Here is a 13,695-nt window from a genome sequence, read left to right as displayed (position 1 = left end):
TGAGGATGTGGAGGAGGTGACTTGGAGGGGGAGGTCCTCACCAGTGGGTAGAACAGCGTGAGTGAAATTGTCCTGGGTGCCTACTCTGCTGGGCTCTGTGCCAGCTTTGTACCCTGCCCTGTACAGCCTTCGGGTGGCTATTATTAGCTCCATCTACAAGATGGGGAAATAGAAGTTCAAAGAGGCTCAGGGACTCCCCCAGGGTGACCTGCTGTCACCAAGGCATTGTCAGGCCTCTACCCCAGGTCTGGCATCTTTTCAGGCTCCTAAGTGGAGGGAGTGAGGGAGAGTCTGAGGAAGAGGGGGAGGGAGGCTGGCGCCCGCCAGAAGCGTCAAACAGCTGCTGACTGTGACTTTCCGGGGAGGGGGTGTGGATGGGGGGTGGCTTTCTGAGTTGGTCCTATTCCTCCCTCCCTCCCCCTCCCGTGGGAGAACCCTCACGATGAGAGAGGTTCCCGCCGCGCCCCCTCCCTGGAGAGGCCGGCAGTTTGCCTTTTCAGAGGATAATTCCCCATTATACAGAGATATTTAGCCTAATAGAAGCCGACAGATCATTCAGGGCAGTAATGTACTCCGGCTTCAAGCGTTTAGTTTCCTCGGCCTGAACTCTCAGATTAAAGGCTCCTTGCTCGTGCCCGCCCCACAACGATGCCTGTGACCTTGACTGCAGTGATGGGGTAGGTTTCTCCCTCCCTCTTTCCCTCCTCCTTCTTTGCTGGCTTCCTCCTCCCTCCCTCTCTCTCTCTTTCTTGGGGAAAAAAAAAGGTATTTTCCTTCTTAAATATTCAGTCGAGAGGCTGTTGCTTAAACCCTGCATGCTCTGGGGACAGGCAGATTGTGCTTGACTGCCAGCGGGGCACGGGAACACCTGGCTGGCCCAGAACACTCGCTCAGCCACATGGGGCCAGCGGGTGTGCTGAGCCTGGTGGGCAGTCTGGATGCCGGACCCTGTGGCTGGGCGTGGGCCCATGGAAGCCGGGCAGATGGTCTTCCCCCGGCTACGACTTCTCCCCTTCCCCCTCTGCCCACCCCCTGCCCTTGTCCCGGGGCTGGCTCCCAGGGGCCTGGCCCAGTACCCTCAGTGAATGGGAGACTCCTAGGGCAGGAGGTTTCATCTGATCCTCGGGCCTGGACATCCGGGGAAGGATCTAGGGAACACTAGTGGCTGGATTTGAGGGGCAGATGGCAGCAGAAGTGGCGCCTGACAGCCGTTCATTGATCAAGAGGGTGGCTTCCGGAGCTGTCTCGTTCTGGCCCCCGCAGGATCCACTTGTCAATTCATCCATCCAGGCTGCCCTCTGTCTTTCCTTTGTCTTACCTTCTCACCCCTCTCTCTGCTGCCCCTGCCCCCCTGTCATCTGCTCACCAGGCTGCCTTTTTGAGCTGCCTTGTGCTTCTGTACAGGCAGCAGGGGGCATGTGAAAGCACCAGGTATCTGGATTCAAGCTGGTCCCGGGTTCAAACCCGGACTCCAGGACTTACGAGCTGTTTCTGTTCTATTTAATATTTTGAATTTGGACAAGTTCCTTAATCTCTCTGAAGCTTCATTCTCTCACCTGTAAAGTAGGAGCATCCTGAGGGCTCAGGGCGTGATGTGGCGAGGAGTGGCACTAGGTCTGGCAGCCCTCCCGGGCCCCTCCCCCAGATGCTGCGGCCTCTCCTACCCAGATGCCCTCTGTCCCTCTCTCTGTCCCTCTCGGCTAGAAAAAGGGAAGGTGGTCAGGAGGGGTGTCTGGCAAGGCGGGCTCTGGTTCTCCCACTCACAAGCTGCCTGTGTAAGTATGAAGGGAAGAATGAGGCCGAGTTGGAGGGGGACCTTTCCTGAGTTCATTTTCTGGGCAAAGCCTAGTGTATGGGCACAGGTCTGATTTGAAGGAATCAACTTAAGGGGCTGTGGCTGGACTGCCAGGGGAAGACAGGGGAGGATGTAGGAGCAGGGGCCTGTGTAGCCTGGGAGGAGAAGCCATCTGGGCTGGGACTCCCCTCCCAGGTTGCCCAGGGATGGGCAGAAAGAACCTGTAGCCATCAGGGATGAGGAGTGTTGGCAGCTGGATGAAACCCCAGGTGGAGGAGAAATTTCTGCACTTTCTGGAGCAGGGGCGGTGGGATGACCACTGGGGGTGAAGGAGGGGAAGTCCCTCTTAGGTGTTTGACCACAGAGGGAATCTGGGGCTGATGTGCTATGGGAACTTGGGCTGGTCCCGTTTCTTCTCTGGGCCTCAGTTTCCTCCTCCTATAAATGAGGTTGATCATCCTGTCCTGTGTGCCTCATGGGATGGGCAGAAGATCCAGTTAGAGAATATATGGGCATGTTCAGTGATCTATAATGTAGTACTAATGATAACTATCATTCTGGTCATTACCTTGCTTTCTTTCCACTCTGTGTGACACCCACTTTGATCCACACAATCTAGCCCCGATTCATATGCTGATAGAATTAAACATGGCTGAAAGCAACCTCTCCATTTAGTGCGAAATCTCCACCCAACATACATGGTCCCCAGACCTCCACTTGCATGCCCCCAGGGACAGGGAGCTCACTGCTCCTCATGATGGGCAAAAGACCGTCTCCCTAGAATCTTTTTTTCACTGGGCTCAGTTCTGCTCTCTGGGCACATAAATGCTAAGTGTCTTTGTCAGAGACTTAGAGTCCTGACCAGGCCCTTGAGGCTTCCCCAGGGAACCTGGGTTCCAGGCCCACCTCTTCCTGTCAAGGCCCCAGTGAACAGATTTCACATTATCAAAGACCTTCTATATGGGTACATAGATGCCTGGGCATGGCGTTCTGGAAGTAACTGCACTGTGCACTGTCTCCAGAGCTGAAACAATGGGCTCGCCCAGCCTCTATGTCTCCTGGCCACCAGGCTCCATGGAGTCCACGACTAGAGTCCTTGGCCACTCTCTATAGTAGTGGTTCTTGGAGCTCCTCACAGAGTTTACCCCAGGTTCTGGTAACTCTCTCTTATATACTGTTGTCTATTCCTGGGGCACATGGAAGGCTTTGAATAAGAGACCCTGCCTCCCTAATTGACCCCTCTTAGGCTGGACCTACCTTCAAGGCTCCATTCTAGTCTCTGCCAGAAAAGTTGTTCCAGGCAGGGCCAAGGACCAGCCCTGCTAGTGCCAGTGAGAAGCCTCCCCAGGAGCCAGTGTGACCTACTTTCCCACACTCCTGGATGTGGTTATTTAGCTAACCACTGAGTGACCCAGCCCATGGCTTTCTGCCTCCTCTGCAAGGATGTCATGAGGGCCTTGCTCATGGCTGGCTGGAATGCATTTCATCCTTTCAAACAGCTAAGAGAGGACATGCAGTTATCCCGCGAGATTCTGTGGATAACTGAAGTCAAACTTGCCATTGTCTTTCCTGTGTTCTGTGTAGCACTTCTAGAATTTCTATTAGAATGGATGTGAAGCCTACTGGTCTGAGCCCAAATTGGCTCTTTTAGCCACCCCCTCTTTTTTTTAATTTTTTTAAGTTTATGTATTTTGAGAGAGAGGGAGAGAGGAGAGAGAGAGAGAGAGAGAGGCAGAGAGAGGGAGAGACAAAATCTGAAACAGGCTCTGTGTTGTCAGCGCAGAGCCCGACATGGGGCTCGAACTCACAAACTGTGAGATCATGACCTGAGCCGAGATCAAGAGTTGGATGCTTAACCGACTGAGCCACCCAGGTGCCCCCAGCCCCCCTTTTAAAACAAAAGGGGAAGGATGCTAATATTTATAAATGCCAGTTCTTGACACATATCATTTCACTGACTCTTCATCACAGCCTTGTGTGGGAGGATTGTGGTTGCCTCTCGGAAGAGGAGGGAGCTGAGCCTTGGGAAGAGGCAGAACTTACTCAGGGTCCTGCAGCTAGCAAGAGGCAGAGCTAGGGCTCCAAAGCCTGATTTTCCCCAGCCTCTGTGCTCACAGGCCCAGCCAGCTGAGGGTCTGCTCTGGGCCAGCCACCCGCCTCTCTTGTCCTGCCCGAACCTGTCTTCTTTCTTGGACAGTCTTGTCAGCCTGGGGGTGGGACCCAATCTCTGCTCCTCCCACAGACCACACACAGGACCAGGGAACAGAGCAGGGGCTCTGGCAGAAAGATGCAGAAAGATGTGAGGCTCAGTATGGGCGGGGGGGAGGGCAGTTTTCATGGCCCTTGCTCATCTGCTGTGTCAGTTTCTAATGGTTTAAGTTTTACTGGGGGGGTGGTTGTAAAAGCAGGACGTGTGTGTGGTAGAAGATAGGAGTCATCCTTGATTCCTTTCCTTGCCCACTCCCTCACATCCAGCCATCTGTGGAGGGGCTCTGCTACAGCACGCACTCCGAATCTGTTGAGTCCGCCCTCAGCTGGCCCAGGCGCCACGTGACCGGCAGCGGTGACAGCCAGCCCACTGGGTCCTTGCTCTCCTGCCCGCGCCTTTAAACCCAGTCTCCACTCAGCAGCCCCAGGGAACTTTTCACAATGAAGGAAAAGTCGCAGCCTTTTCATCACACTGGAGGGGAAGCTGAAAGCCCTTACCTCCGTCCCGAGGGCCCAGCCTCCCTCTGCTTCATTCCTCACAGTTGCCCACACTCTGCCCACCTCATGCCAGGCCCCTGGCCTGCCTGCCGCTCCTCAGAAACACCGGGCTCCTGCCCACCTCTGCTCCCTTCCTCCTCCTGTCCAAGGAGAGACGGATTTCTTATCCTGTAGGATATGAATATATGAATTCAGGTCTGACGTCTGCACAAAGACCTTCCCCCGACCCACCAGCTGGAGTAACCCCTAGTCCCACCCCAGGACCTCTCTCGCACTACTTGGTTTGATGATCTTATTTGGACTTGTTGCTCTTTGCAATGAACTTGCTCATTTATTTGCTTATCATCTGTACCCCCATCCCCTTGCGAGTATCAAACTTGTCTGTTTTGTACCCCCACTCAATCCTCAGGACCAGCACCCACCCCCCCCCTCCTGTCCTGCCTATTGTACACCTAGAATATAGTAAATGCTCAGTAAGTATTTGGAGAAAAAAATGAAAAATAACAGAAACATGGCAAGGAGAAATAGATTACACAACTGTGGATATAGGAGCAGTTAATAATGTCATGTGTGTGTGTGTGAGTGTGTGAGTGAGTGAGTGTGTGTGTGTGTGTGTGTGTGTGTGTGTGTGTGGCTTGGACTCATCTGCTCTTTTTTTTTTTTTAATTTTTTTTTCAACGTTTTTTTATTTTTGGGACAGAGAGAGACAGAGCATGAACGGGGGAGGGGCAGAGAGAGAGGGAAACACAGAATCGGAAACAGGCTCCAGGCTCCGAGCCATCAGCCCAGAGCCCGACGTGGGGCTCGAACTCACGGACCGCGAGATCGTGACCTGGCTGAAGTCGGACGCTTAACCGACTGCGCCACCCAGGCGCCCCAATCATCTGCTCTTTTAATGAGAGGGCTGGGCCTGAGCCTGAAGCACTACATACATGTGCACACTGGTCACACACACACACACGCATGTGCACACATATGTGTTTCCCTGTTGGGTAGCAGCATAATCTCTGGTGAGTTTTTTCACCTTTTAGGCCTCAGTTGCTCCACCTGTGGAATGGGGCTGCTGGGGCTGGAGGTGGAGGCCTGGATGCCATGGCCTCTGGATGTCAGTCCTTGCCTGTGGAGGGACACCATGGGCAGTGTGCCCGCTGGCCTGCCGGGCTGTACTGAGCAGGCTGGGAGGTGTTTAGATAAGTCCGCTTGTCACAGGGCTGCTTCCCGCTGACCTCTGAGGTGAGGATCTCGCCCAGGCAGGAGGGAGTGGGGGGGGGGGCGGCAGGAAGTGGGCACAGAGGCCAGAAGACGTGAGCTTTGCTGCTAGAAGGTGGATTGCGTTCACAGTTGAGGTCTCTTGGATGCACCAGTAGCTTGACCTTGATGTGTTTTCATTTTTGTGTGCGTGCTTGCGTTTTAAAAAATATTTCAATACATTAATTTTATTTCTTGAAACTTTTTCTTGCAATTGCCACAGAAAGAATTTTTATGAAATTTAAAAGGGAAAAAAACCACGCACACACCTGTATTTTCACCAACCCAGGACAACAACTGTCCCCTGCCTGCCTCCTTGCCCTTTTCCTGTGAAGACAATACTGGAAACTTGCAGAACGTGTTGGTGGGGGGGTAGAAGGGGCTCTTGACCTTAGACAAGTTACTTCATCTCTCTCTATAGGCCTTAGTTTCCTCATCCAAAAAAAGGTAATGCATCATAATTGTGCCCTCTTACAGTTCTTATGCAGATTACATGAGTCAACGTTTATAAAGCACTTAGAAAGGTGCCTGGCACTTAGTATGTGTTTGTTAAATAAAAGGAGTAAATAAATAGAAAGGAAGGGACACTCATAATGCTGCCATCATGGCACGAAGAGGCAGCTGTGGAAGTTTGTCCTTAGGGTCAGAAATCAAGAGCTCAAGCCCTGACTCTGCCCTTAGTCCCCCATGTAGCCAGGAGCACATATGGCTTCTTTAAGACTCAGCTCCTCCGTCTGTAAAATGGGTATGTAATCTGCACCCCATGATGCTGCTGCACAGGGTGAGGGGTAACGGATGCACATGGGCTCAGTGAGCACAGGGCCCCTGCACAGCACTGCAACCCAGTCCCCACCTTCATCCGTCTTCTCAGTTTTCTTGCTCAATATTGTTATAGCTCCGTGTTGCTACCAGCCTCCGTGTTTATCATTTTTAATGGCTGTGTGATATTCCATTGAGCAGAGGTGTCACAACGCACTCTGTCATCTCTATTGTGGGATGTTTAGGCAGCTTCCAGTATCTTGCTGCTATAAATAACCTTTCCGTGAACATCTCTGTGGCTGGAGCACTTCCCCTCTGATGGATGATTTCCCCAGGCAACTTCAGTGACATTCATTGAGGCTGCTTTATCGGGAGGACTGAGGGGCGGGCAGTGGGACTAGGAGCTGGGGGAACAAGGTTCTGGTTTTTCCTTTGTCTGTCTGCCACTCTCTCACACACTCTCTCTGTATGACCTTGAGCAAATCCCTTCCTTTCCCCGGACCTCAGTTTTCTTCAAGTGTTGTGGCCAGGGACTGAGAGAGGCTTGGCCCAGAGCCGTGCTGTCCCCTGTGGCAGCCACTAGCCATCTGTGGCTATTTTTATTTAAATATAAATTAATTAAGGGGCACCTGGGTGGCTCAGTCAGTTAGGCGTCCAGCTCTTGATTTTGGCTCAGGTCGTGATCTCACAGTTCATGAGTTCGGGCCCCACGACAGGCTCCATGCTGTCAGCACAGAGCCTGCTTGGAATTCTCTCTCTCTCCCTCTCCCTCTGTTCCTCCCTGGCTCGCGCGTGCTCGTGCTCTCTCCCCCTTTCTCTCTCTCTCTCAAAATAAATAAAAAATAAACTTTAAATAAATAAATAAATAAATAAATAAATAAATAAATATTAATTAAATAAACTTTAAAAACCAGTTTCTTAGTTAGCCACACTGTGCATGTTTCAGAACCCAGTTGTGGCTGCCGGTGGCTACCACATTGGGCAGCACAGGTGTAGAACATGCCCATCGTTGCGGAAAGCTCTGCAGGACTGTGCCAGTCATCATGCCTTCTTCTGGAACTAAGAAGAGGGCAAACAGCCCTTAGCTCAGAGGACTCATTAAGGACCTAACAAGACTTAGTGGCTTTCCACAGGCCAGGGCCTCTGGTAGTGTCCAGAGTCCGAAATATCCGTGTCCTGTGTCTTTCTCCAAGAGAGAAGCTGGGCGAGAATATGGGCCCAAGAGAGGTGGCCCCAGCAGGGGACAGTGCCCAAGGGAGGCCGGCATGAAGACAGAGTAGGTGGTCTCCTGATTTCTCAGCCGGGAGGGCAGCTGGAGGACAGGTGCCGCAGCTCTCTGTCCCTGCCTGAACACCCTTGGTTCCCTTGGGTTAAGCGCTGTCCTCTCTGGATTCTTTTAGAAGTCTGGCCTAGAGAGCAGAGATTGCTGCCTCACTCATCTTGCCCTGCGCTGGCTGCCTGGGGCCCTAAGCCCGGTGCTGGGCACTTGCTGGGAGAGGAGCTGTGAGAAGCGAGCCCACGGCACCAGGAAGAAGCTGCTTCCCTCCCCACCACCACTTGACATGCCCGCTCTGGCCACACCTGCCCCCTCCTCTCCCCTTCCACCTTCTTCTGCAGTTGCTTTTCTGCAGCCTGGAGGTAGCACGGGGGCGGGGGAGAGGTACCCAGGGCAGGGGAATAGAGGAAGTAAGCGGAGAGAAACTTGGCTGGCTTTGGTCTCGCCTTTGCCGAAGCGTGGCTGCCTTCTGCCCTGCCCCCGTGCCCAATGTTCCTCTGTCCCCCTATGAACCCTACTGCTCACTCTGGTTTCTCCTGTTTTCCAGGGATCCCATGGCCATGTCCTGGCTGCCTTGAGTCTGTGAGGCCACACAGCCTCCCACCTGCATCTCCAGGGCTCTGTCCCTGTCCAGCCCCTGGACCAGCTTCCGAGTCTACTCCTCACCCCAGCCCGGGGACGCCTCAAGCTTCAGGACTCAGTGGGGCACAGTAGCAGTCACGGTAGGCGGCGACCCCACTCTGCTCTCTCTTGGCTCCTGGGAATACTTAGCTGAGCCTTCTTGGTCTCTGGAATAGGAAGGAGACCTTTCTGAACACCATATCTGTCACCGTATCCCTTTGGTTGCACATCGCAAAAAAACTTATTTCAATAAGATACAAGTATCAGCTCATGTAACTGAAGTATCCAGAGGTAGATGGGGCTTCATCCAGCGGTTCAGTGTGGCCAGGACCTGTTTTCTGTCTGCATTTCTCTGCTCCCTCTTCCTTGGTGGTGGCTCCACCTCTATGAGCATTTCACATGACATGGTCACAGGATGTCTGCCAACGGTTTCTGGGGCAGTATGCTTCCAGGTTTAAATCTGGGGTCAGGGGTGGAGACAAAATCTGCTTTTTTGATAGAACAAATAAAAGCCCTGGGGTTGATCTCTTGGGCCCTAGTGCAGGATTTGGATCATCCTGACCCCTTTAGCTGGGTCCACAGGTCTTGGAAACTTAAAGGGACTGGGGGTCAGGGTCTGTCCTTTCCCAACCATGTGACCAGGAATGAGGACAGGGTGTTTCCCCAAAGGAAGCTTGGGGTCCTGCTGGTAGAAGGAGTTGCCCCCAACTGAGGGAGGCAAATAACAAACGATCGGTGGAGTCTCCCCAGCTTGGACAGCTTCAAGTCAGTCCCAGATAGATACAGATATGCTGTGGGGTCCTTGGGCAGATCCCTATGCCTCTCTGAGCCTCAGTTTCCTTATCTGACGATGAACCTCACCTAGCAGGGGTGCTATGAGAACTACCTGAAACGATGTGTGGGAAGCATTGGTGTCTATAGCAGGTGCTCAGTAAATCCTTTTCTGTGCCCCTTCCCTTTCTCTCCTGGGGAATTTGGAACATCCTGTTTCCTTCAAACTTGGAAGGAGCTGCATAGGAAGTATTGTCAGGATCCCTAGAAGCAAAGTCTGAGACAAGGATTTGTGAACATGAGGTTCACTGAGGGTGGGCTTTTGGGAAAAGGGAGGAAGAGAAGAAGTTGGGGCAGGTATGAGAGCCCCATGAGTGAGGTCGTGGCCTTGGGCTGGTCCAGGGGGCCCTGGTGTAGAGTTGACACCACAGAATTGTCCCCTAGACAAAGTGGCCAGGCTTTTGTACCCCTGTATCAATCAGTCACTGACTGTGGGCCATGCCTGCGGTGCCTGTGGGTGACCCCCATTTGCAGGGGGCAATTCTCTGGAGAAGGGGGTGCAGTGAGATGAGGAGGGGCTCTGGGAAGGCACCACTTAGTACAGGAAGGCAGGATCCGTGTCCCTGGCCTGGCCAGTCCTAGAGGAGCCCTGCTCTGCTGCCTCCTCTGGCTTTTGCTCCTCTGGCCCCAGACAGCAATGCCAGTCCCTTCCACTCGCCTTTCAAGAATCTTTTTCCACCCCAGGCCTCCGTGTCCTCCCTGTGCCCCCTGCCTCTTCCCTAATCATTCTTCTTTCCTCCCTTCAACTTTAGTCAGTCATGCAGTTCCCCCACCTACTATGCCCTTCCTTGCTCTCTACCCCATCCTCTTTTTCAGGCCTGTGTGGGTCCCTCCCTCTCTGCTCACTGCTCCAGCCAATGTTTATCTCCTTTAGTCCTTCCTCCAGCTGCACCCTTTTTACAGATGGAAAGGCCAAGGCCCAGTGTGTACTTCCTCACGAATACTTTGTGGGTTCCTACAGCAGTGCCAGAGTGTGTTGCTCTCTTTGCCTTGGCCACTAGGAAGCTCATAGCTGGTTTGTGGCCCATTCCTGAGAAGTGCTGAGGATGCTGGCATACATACAGTTGCTCAGTCGCCTTCCCTCTGACTTCTCTCTCATTTTCTCCCTTTTCTGATTTCTTATTTTTCAGCTTGTGCTTTCTCGGCAGCCTCAAACTCTTTTAGAAGGTGGTGGGGTATAAGAAACCAAGAGTGGCCTTGGTTAAAACATTCAGCCAAATACTAGGCTTTCCCCTTCCTAAGGGTAGCTGGGGTGGGAGAGTCTCCCCCAGGCCTAGGGCTGAGCCTGTCCCCAAGGAGACACCAAAGCCTGACCACGGTAGCCCCGGCATAGCACCCATCCTGCCCTCCGTGGGTCGGGAATGACATTGTTCTGCTTCCTACCCTTTTCCCTCCCCCCTTTTCGTCTTATCAGAAGCTAATGAAAGAGGCTGGGAAACCCAATCCTCTGGTAATTAAATTTACTTAACGGGTATTCAAGTGGAGTAATGAGAAGTTTAATGCAGTGATTAGATTTTTCTTTAATTAATTAAAATGAGAGCCATGTGTCTTGCCAGCAAACCAACTTGACCCTCTGCTTGAAGAGTAGCAGCCAGGGATGGTGGGGGGGCTTGGCTGCGTGGCTGGGGGCTGCAGGGTGGATGCAGGCCCCTGCCCCGGCACCATAGCTCCTGCAAGTGAGCCTCGCTCTGATGTCCACCCAGGGCCGTCTCTGACCCCGCTCCCATTTCTGAGCTCTACGAGTGCCAGGACCGGGTAGGCCCCGAGTCTCCCAGGGCCGAGGGATCCAACAGTCCCCACACTCAGGCAGCTGAAAGCGGACCCGGAATGGAGGTTTCAGAGGGGGGTCGGCAAGCGTGGCTTAAAGCAAAGAGCACAGAGGAGGGATTTGGGGCACTGCGACAGATGGAGGCATTTTGGGATCCCATTTCAATGCACGGGCCAGTGGGCACCTTCACCTGCGTGTTGTCAGACCTGGGTTTACCTCCGTTGGCTTTATCAGGGCTAATGGAGTGAGGGCAGTGGGGTGGATAATCGAGAAATCTGAGATAACCCACAAAACACTTCTCCTTGACTCGGGAATGCAGTGATGCCAGAAGGCTGACCATCCTTGCTGTGTTTCTGAGGGCCAGTTAGGAATGCAAGGAAGTACTCCCCCCACACCGGCCCCTGAGCTGCCTCTGCAGGGGTCAGGTGGTGGCTCGGGTAATGGGAATATGAGAATCCCGGCATAGCTGTCTGGAATGGAGCACAGAACGGTCCTCGCCAGGGTAGAGGGTGGGCATAATGAGGACTGAGAAGACAGGTTGCAGCTCCCCAGGGGCAGAATATGTTGTTTTCAAGCAGTGGGTAAGGCTAGGGGGAGTCCTGAGCCCTTCATGGTGGAGAGGCAGAGAACTTCCTTTATTGAGCCTTGACCCTACACCCACACTGAACCTTGATCCCGGGCAGACTGAACCTTGATCCCAGTCCTAGACTGAACCCTGATCCCAGCCCCACACTTAGCCCAGCATTGTCACGCATATGCCAGCTGAGTAACAGGTGCTGGGGTGGGAGGGGTGAGGGGCCCTATTTGTCCATCCTCACTGCCAGCTCTCCTGCCTGTGGGCAGGACTCCTGTGCCAGGCCCCTCACTAGTCCCTGGAATGGCCAAGATGAGTCAGACATGGTCCCTGCCCACAGGGCCGGTGGGGGAGGCGACAAGCAAACAGGCACTGAGTGATCAGAGCTGAGGTGGGGGAGGCCCAGAGGGCTGAGGGCCCAGGATCTGTACTAAGAGCTTCCTCTGAAGGCAGGTGGGAGGGGGAGGTGCTGGAGGCGGGCCAGTGGGGAGGCTGACACTGGTCTGCAAGAGGTGAAGAGGATGGTGCCAGTGGGGGGCGGCAGGGGTGCTAGGGTGAGCGATTCTCCCCCCCACCCACCCCCACCCCGTAAGAACTGGCTGTGACTCCTCCAGGCCATCCTCAGCTCTGGGGGAACCAAGGGACTCATGTGTGGGGAGGGTTGATGGGGTGCCCGGCACTGGGCTGATAACGTTACCTTACAAGGAAAGCATGTTTATCCATTGCATGAGGAGGAAACGAGGTGTGCAGGGACTGGCCTAATGCTACACGGCTGGCCGGGTGGGGCGGGTTCCCAGTGCTCGCCCGCCTGCGGGCCTGCACACTGCTGTTCTGTGGTCTGCAGGGGAATGAACTTACCCTGGGGGGGCAGGAGTCAGCTTCTGACTCCTCCACTCCCACCTGGGCGAATACAGCCCCAGCACTGGTGGGGGCCGGGGGTTCGGTGCTTGAGCCCGGGCCAGTCAGACTGGCCTGTGGGGCTTCCTGTTGTGGCTGGAGCAGGAGCAGGGAGTGAGGGAAGAGAGGAGGGTCCTGTCTGGGTAGGAGACTAGCCCCAGGAACGAGGGTCTTCTGCTTTCTTCACCCCCCCACTCCTCCCCTCTGCTAATCCCTCCCTCTAGATTCCTCTTCCGGCCCATTTCCCTTCTTCTTCTTTCCTTTCTGAAAAACCAGGCCTAGAGAAACCACCCAGCCAGCTGCCCACTGCTCCCATGTGGGGGAGGGACCTGCTCAAGACCGTGGGGCTCTGCCTCTCTTAGGTCTTTAAGGTAGAGTCTGAAATCACATTATCATGAACGTAAACACAAGGATTGCATTTGCATACTTCTCCTGGCCATGCGCAGACACCAGTTCATGCTGCACAGGTAGATGCACCCAGGAAGCCACCCCTCTGTCCCAGGCACCATGCTGCCCCAGACGTGTTCATCTCTCCTGCCTGGATTCTGGGTGCGGTAAATCACTGCCTCATTTAATTCTCTCAACAGCCTGGGAGGTTATTTATACAGGTGAGGGAACCAGGCAAGGTCAGGAACTAGGCCCCAGTCACACCACCAAGTGCAAAGGTGAAGCTTGCCTGACAAGCTCAGATCCTAGGCCAAGCCACCCCTCCAGATTACCCCCCCCTCGCCTCTGGGCAGTTCCCCCTCCCTCTTTCTCTCCCCAAACCTCCCCCCAAACCCCTCCGCATCCACTGCCACTTCGCTCCTTGCTGCATCCTCCAGCCAGATCCAAGGACTCTTTCCCAGGGCTCCCCACACGTTCCCACCTCCAGGCCCTTGTCCAAGCTGTTCCAGGCCCCTGAATTCCCCTCCCCAACTCCATCTGCTCCGGCCCCCTTCGTCTTACTAGGCTGGGCCCAAATGATGCCACTTCTTTCATGGAGACACCCTGTCTGCTCTCACTCCGATCAGAAGTCACCCCCCACCCCTGCCCAGCACCATCTTCCAGCTCTTTCCTCCCCCCCCCACCCCATCTTAGGCTCTTGGCTTTCCTGTGTCTGACCTTGCATCTGTGTGAAAGGCAGGGCCCTGGCTTCCCAGGCCAGTTACCCCCAGAGCCTGGCGCACAGAAGCTGCACAGGAGGTAGCGGGGTCCTTGTCTGGGGAGGGGCTGCACCT

At 54.2% G+C, this 13,695-nt stretch overlaps 1 protein-coding gene across 3 annotated transcripts in view; it reads left to right on the top strand.

Moving 5' to 3' along the window:
• LINGO1 (leucine rich repeat and Ig domain containing 1) overlaps nucleotides 1-13,695 on the top strand; it is a 196,716-nt gene that overhangs the window by 112,100 nt on the left and 70,921 nt on the right. For 2 of the 3 annotated variants that reach the window (XM_045059005.1, XM_045059004.1), the window contains one exon: nucleotides 8,332-8,506. The gene's annotated coding sequence lies outside the window, so the exon portion shown is untranslated. Of the gene's footprint in view, nucleotides 1-509; nucleotides 678-8,331; nucleotides 8,507-13,695 lie in introns of those variants that run through there. The other variant, XM_019832024.3, reaches the window with a different exon arrangement.

The sequence above is a fragment of the Felis catus genome, chromosome B3 (genome assembly GCF_018350175.1).
Source record: "Felis catus isolate Fca126 chromosome B3, F.catus_Fca126_mat1.0, whole genome shotgun sequence".
Classification (NCBI taxonomy): Eukaryota; Metazoa; Chordata; class Mammalia; order Carnivora; family Felidae; genus Felis; species Felis catus.
This window is presented reverse-complemented; position numbering and strand designations above follow the sequence as displayed.